The sequence below is a fragment of the Athene cunicularia genome (assembly GCF_003259725.1).
Source record: "Athene cunicularia isolate RWA chromosome 20 unlocalized genomic scaffold, athCun1 chr20_part1, whole genome shotgun sequence".
Classification (NCBI taxonomy): Eukaryota; Metazoa; Chordata; class Aves; order Strigiformes; family Strigidae; genus Athene; species Athene cunicularia.
Genome location: NW_020799125.1, coordinates 154,439 through 161,501, shown reverse-complemented (window position 1 = coordinate 161,501; position 7,063 = coordinate 154,439).

Here is a 7,063-nt window from a genome sequence, read left to right as displayed (position 1 = left end):
CCAGCCCCACGCCCGCCCGAACGCTCCTGTCGCTCCTATTTCTGCTTCACAGATAAGAAACGCAACTCTCAGGGCAGCAAAAGGTTGGTGGGTTTTTTTTTTGGTGGGTTTTTTTTGTTTTGTTTTGTTTTTGTTTTTTGACTTGTGCAGAACGAGGAGGCAGGTGGGAAGCGCAGAGTTACGACTCAAACAGGGGCGCGTTGAGGATTTTTTTTTTTTCCCCTAGGGAAATGCCCCCCCCGCGAACACCCTCTTCCCAGGCTGTAAATAACTTCCCAGGAACAGCCTTTGCCTCTGGCTGCTGGGGGCACAGTTCCCCCCCAAACCACAGCCAGGGCTGGAAGCAGTGAAGGCAGTGCTGGTGGGGGGAGAACTGCTCCAGCCAGGGACAGGAGCAACCCCCCCGCTGGGCCTAGGGCACTAACCCTGCTAAAACAGCCCCAGCGTTGAGTCCTGAAGCTTGAACCTTGTCAGGAGCGGAGGACGACACCCTAACTCCGACTGTAACACTAAAACACTCAGACATACGTGCTGGGGCACAACGACATCCATCAGCGGAGGAGGTCGGCGTTAGAGGTGCCGCTTTGCTGTAAATCAGACCCCAAAGATTTCAGTGGACACAGCACTCGGCCCGTAGGCACAGCCCTGAGCAGAGCCAGGCCCTGCCTGCCCGCTGTGCCCCGGTGTAAAGCCGTCAGCCTCAGGTCCTGGGTCCTTTCACCCGATTCTCTCTGAAGCAGAGAAAATGCAAAGGCACCTCTGCAAGGTGCAGGCTGGGGGGCTGCTGGTCCCCCCGCGCCAGCTGCGCCTGCTCGGGTCCTCCCCACGCCGCAAGTCCTGGGGGAAGGAAAAGCACAGGATGTAAAGAAGAGTGTAAAAGCAGGAAAGCTCCGTACCGAGCCCGTGATGAACGGAGCAGAGGCTGAACTGAGACCCTGCCCCTGCATTTCCTCCCCGACACCATCCCTCCTGTCGGAACGGCGCCGCAAGGCAGAGAAAGGGGGGAAAGCTGGAAGCGATTCCAAAGAACCAGATGAGAAAAAAAAAAATTCAGCTTTCTTCTTGGGTTTAAACTTTCCAATCAGTGGAAGGGAAAAAAACAAACACACCTACCAACAAATCGCATCCTGACGCCCGGAGCGGGCAGCTGGGGAATCCGGGGGGTTTTGTACCGCTCCCCCTTAACGTCTTCATCTGAGAAAGGGGCAGGAGAGGGCCCTGCAACCTGCCCCCCGCTGCCGTCACACAAACCAAGCCGCCCGTCCTGCGCCACAACTCCCCGTGGCCTCTCCTCCGGGCACGGCCCACGGGTGCCGGGACCCCCCAGGCACCCCCCGGCCTCAGGCAGGGCTCTGCCAGGCCCGGCGAGCAGCGGGAACAAAACCAGTTGGTGGGTTTGACCCCAGGGGAGCGGCACCACCCGTCTCGTCTCTCAAGATAAACCAGGGGTAACCACCACCAGCCCGCAAAGCCTTGCTGGCTTGGACCAGTGCAGAGAGACCAGTCCAAACCCAGTAGCCAGTCCCTAAATGCATTTGTTTAACGTCCAACTTCCCAAACATCCCACTCCGGAGACACAGAGGGGCTAAAAAAAATCCTCCTGCAAGTCCTCTGCTGTGGAAGTGCTGGTTTTAGTCTCACTGCTCTGGGGCCAGGCTCTGCTGGCTGGAGCCCTGCGACAAACAGCAGCACTCGGTACCCGTGCTGGGGCTCTGAATAAAAACGTCCCACCCGTTGAGCTTCAGGAAAGCAATTCCACACGGGCATAGGGCTGCCCACAAGGAACAGGACCTTGTTTTTACAAGCCAACTCAATACCCTCGAAATCAGCTTCTCGGGCGGCTTTTACAATTTGTATTTCTCTGGAGCTTCTCCCACTCCCACCTATGTCCTTCGCTCTCTGGGGCAGCTCAGGGCACCGAGCCGTTATGAGCATCGAATGCCAACTACAGAACCGCAGGAAAAAAAACTGGGGAAATTTTGTAGTTTCGTGTTGGGAGGCCCAACGCCACAATGTTCCGAGAGCTGAGACACACAGGGCTGAGCTGTGGGTCTGAACCACAACCCCCCGGAGCAGCAGCTTTCTCCTTTGCAAGAAAACTGGGCTCCTCCTGTCCCCATCTCTCAGTGCCCCCAAATACTCTTTCCAGGCTCGTTCCCTCCATGTCTACTCACACCTTGCACGTTGTTGTTATCCCACGTGCACAGCCCAGGCCCAAACACCTTGTTCACACCCGGGTACTATCTCGAGGGTGTCCTGAGGAGTAACAAGGGCTGGAGCGGGAGGCATTTGTGGCTGGGGAGGCCCCAACAGTCCCCCTTGTCCTCCGGCCACCCCCGAGGAGAGGAGGCAGCATCCGTCTCGAAGAGACTCCGAACAGGCGGTTGTGAACAGTCACAGCCAGACCAGGCCCTCGAAAACCAAGCGCAAAGCCTCTGGGAGGTGCTGAGAGGACGTGGAGGTTTTTCTCCCCGGGAGCCAGCAGCCAAATCCTTACAGAGAATTAACATTTGAGCATTTGCCTTCTGCAACACCAGAACGAGCCTCTCGCCTCCCCCTGTCAGCCCCCGGCAAATCTCTCGGACTTTATTCTGAACGCTGTTAAAGATGGAGCCTACAAGAGCTAAACCACCCCATTTACACAGAAAATCCAACCCAGCTTCCTGCTCTCCAGGAAGAAATAATCCCCGATGGCCAGAAGGAATCCAAAGCTCCTTCCAGGAAGATCAGTTTCTCACAGCCACGGTTAAAGAAAAAACTGTGGCTCCAGCTGGAGTCGAAGGGGCTCAGGATTTCGCTCCGACCGCAGGGCCCGGGATGCGTTTATTTGCACCGAACAGGCGAGGGGCCGATCTTCACGGGCCACTCTCAGATGGATTTAAATTCAGCTGCTGGTTTATCTGAGTCACTTGTAGCTCCCCAAAGTAATCTCCATGATTTGTAACGCTTCTTGACATAAGCCTCCGAGCCAAGGACTGATGGGGCTTTGTTTTGCCAGCATGCATCATCTCAGTAATTAAATGTATCAATTAACCTCCCAGCACTCCCCTGGGACTGAGGCACATCCTCTTGGAGAATATTTTTTGGGTGAAATTCATCACTAGTCTGAGTCAAGCACCAAGACCCACACTGCAGCTGCCCTGGCTGGAGAGTTTAAGCAAAGCCTCTTTAGTCTGGGCTCACCCCACCCAAGGGCAGCCTGGCACCCCAGAGCAGCCTTCGGCAACAGCAACGCGTTTCCTCCTCTGGTGGGCAGAAGCCTGATCTCAGTTTTTCCTACGGTGGATTTCACATGGTTCTTTAGCCTGTTTTCAGCCCCCTTGCTGACATATCTGGACTTTTCCAAGAAACTGCAACAGAAATCAAGTCATCGAGCCTTTTTACAAACTCATGAGTAGCTCAAAGTGACCAAGGGTCATGCTGCGACGTTTGTGAGAGGATTACTCAAAAGAGTTTATCCAAATGGCTTCGTTGCTTCTGTCTCCCTCCATATTCTGCTTCAACAGAAAGAAAACCAAAGAGCACCTGCTCACACCTCTTTTGGGTGGAGGGACCCACAAAACGTACGCAGCAAAGGCAGGAACGTCCTGGAAGTCACCTCACTCGGTAACCGCTGCGATGGAAGACGCCAGCGAGCTCTGAGCCCGCAGCTCCTCAGCACTGCAGCGTCATCAGTTAGGTTTTTTTTTCCTCAATCTAACAATGACTAAAAATTTGTCAGATTAGTATTTAGAGTGTGAAATACCATGTCAATGGGACAGACAAGGCCACCTCAAGCTTTTAGGGAGTCAGTCCAGTAGAACAACCACCTTCGATTAATCTTTGTTGTTTCGCTTGCCCAGTGAACCTCCCAGGGGTCACCGGAAAGCAAAAACTTGACTCACTACTGACTTTCTGGCCTGCAGAGGTAGCTTAGCAAAGGGATTCAGCATCATATTCTCATGGCTCTGATCTCACTTCCCCACACAGGGCATCATTTCACACTTCTGGGAGCTTTGGGGTGCCCCGCAGCACAGCTTTTCGAAACTACTCTTGCAAAATCAGGCTTCTCACTAAAATTCAGAGAAAAGTCTGAAAAGCAAAGCAATTCCTCGCTCCCAGTCAGTAGCCACTCCTCCAAGCACAGACACAGTTGACGTCTTTCCTGATAAAACAGCTATTTTGTTATTTTTTGTTCTTTTTCCCCAAGTCCTTTCAGCCTTATGTGGGAGAAACACTGTCATTTCAGTGACAAGACACCATCCCAGGTACAGTCATCGCAATGGCAAGGCAGGGGCAATAAACAGAGATTAATATCTACTTCCTTCATGATCTGTAACTCATGTGTCATTTCTGCCCCAAATCAGCAAGGAATGTCCACGATGGGTTTTCTTCTTCCTGAGCACTCCACAGGGATCAGTTCCTCTAACCACTTGGAACAATGATTTTTTTTTTTTTCTGAAACAACTCTTGTTTTCACTTTCTGCTCTTCCTAAGTGATGTACTCCCTGTGTCTCCTTCTTGTAAATTCAGTTAGTTCCAAGACGACAAGAGATCAGTATCTGCAGCACGTCCTGACAGCTGGTTCCTACAGACCCTCTTCTTCAAGGTTTCGTTGGAAGCAGCTTCACTGCTGGGGCAGTGGGGGAGGAAGCAGCATTCTAAACACATTCAGGAGGCTCGTACCGGGGTCACGAAAGGTTGGGTGACGCACGAGCCTCGGAACATTTCTTTGGAATTTGGGGAGTGGAAATGCGTGGGGACAGCCCTCGGTGAGAACTGGATTCCTCAGCAACCTGCCACGGGGAGCGCGCGGAGCCCGGCCCCAGGGCAGAGGCCGGGGAGGGCCAGAGGCCAGGTAACCTGCTGGCACCCGGCTACCAGAAACCGGGCAGGGACGCCCCAGCGTTAACACTGCCGGGGAACGGGGCTGCTGTTCAGTGACACCGAGTGATCTGCAAGGGTAGAGACCTGGAGACCTCAAGCTCAGAGTCGTGTTCTCCCACAGGAGTTCCTCTGGGTTCACAGTAAAACCTGCTGAAGGACAATGCCATGTAAAAGCCTATTTGCTCCCACCAGTCAAGGCTGCAGCAGCTTGCTTTGGTCTTTTTTTCTTTTCTTCCCCTTTTTTTTTTTTTTTTTAATTGACAGGCATACCTTCTCAGCAAACCTCTCCAAGAAAGGTCAGGAACAACAGAATCATTAAATTCTGTCATTAAGACTAAAACTAAGCAGACAAGGCTCTAACAAGGAAACCTCCTGCAGGCTGGATGCTCTCCCATCGCCAGGATGCGTTCGCATCCCTCTGTCCTGCCCAAGAGCTGCTGGCAGCAGGGAACCAGACTTCCAGACCTGCTGCGGTTGATCCCCACTGCAGCAGCAAAGCCAATTAACTCCAAATTAATTCCATCTGCGCACAGCAGACTCACCCATGGGGACACAGAAGTGTTTCAGAGCTTGTCAGAGGGTTCAGCTAGCGAAGGCACATCAACAGTAAATCTGCAGCAAGGTGATCCAGCTGCTGAGGAGTAAAGGAAGGAACATGTGAGTCTCTTGATGGCACCGAGGTATTTTTAACGTAGCTCCTCTGCTCCATCTCACTAACAACAGAGTGTGCCCAGGTAGGAACAATCTTCAGAAGTAACTCCTCCAGTGGCAAGGAAAAAGCACAGCTAGAAAAATATTCTGATTGAGAAGGAAGAAGAAAAAAAAAAGTGTAATAATCTTTGTCCCAGCAAATCACACGTACCTTTAAATGTTTCACCCAGTCTCGCTGGGTCCCGCAGCAGTTCTGCAGTTCCCAGCAGGCAAACCCAAAGCCATCGTTTCACTGCCTCGCTGGCAGCCCAAAGCTCGTGGCCTGGGCCGTGGCTTCCCTCCAGTGGCACAAGCAGTAAGCTGCAGTTCTCCCCACGGAGAGGTCTTCGGAGCAGACAAGGCACTAGACTACCCTACCACTAAAGAAGAGGGTGCTGCTGGCTGCGCCAGCCTTCGCTCCGCGCTCGCCCACTTCCCACTCAGCTCCTCGCCACAGAAGCGCCGGGAGTTCGCAGTGAGCAGCTGGAAGAAGTTGCAAGGACCCACTCGGAAGCGGCCACGAGCCCGGTCCCACACAGGGAATCCACATCACCCCGCAGCTGCTGACTGGAAACCATCAGCACTGGCCTGACCTGCCTTCCTGAGAGCATCAATCTTTAAAAAAACAAACAAACAAACAAACAAACAAACACACACCACTTTTGTAATGCAATAGTTATTGCTATACTGGTTAAAAAAAAACACAAAAGAGAACAAACGATGATAAAGAACACTCAGGGCACAACTTGCGAAGGTGCAGCCTCAACAAAAAAACCCCTTGACCAACAAATGAAATTAAGCACGTTTCGGGAATGGGGTTGCTTTGGTTTTGGGAAACAAAACTGTCATCTGCTACGTTTCTGGCAAGATTTCAGTCCAGCAAAACGCAGCTTCTCCATCAAAGAACTCAGAGCCCTTCTGCAAGACACTGCTGCCTTCGACATCACCACTCCAAATCCTTTCCTGTTCGTTTTTACGTTTTTTTCTGGGTTTTTCTCCCCCACTCAGATTTCAAATATCTAGAGCTTTCTCTGCATTATATTTATTCTTGTTCTCAGAACCTAAACCACTGAACATTCAATACTCAAACAGAAGGTAAAATTCAGTCCGATTTAAACATGTCAGAATATATGCTACCCCAAAATGACCTCCATTCCCATCTAAATCCCCATTATTTCTAATTATTAGTTAATGAAATAATGAAAGTTCCTGTTTCACTGCCATTTAAGAACATCACTTTTCTTGTGCTTCAGGTAGTCTGACCAGTGACCCCGACTCGAATACACACACGTTACCGAACACGCAAGTGCCAAGGCACAGTATCACACACACTGCCAGACTGTTTCTATGTAAAGTGGATTCCAGTCTGAAAAAAAAAAAAAAAGACATTTCCTCAGTGAGGACCAATATCCCAGCAACTGTGAGATCTGAAGTGACACCAGTTTTGAATTCCATAACTGGGGGAAGTAAGAACCATTGACATTTTTGTTAAAATGCAGCTCACTTT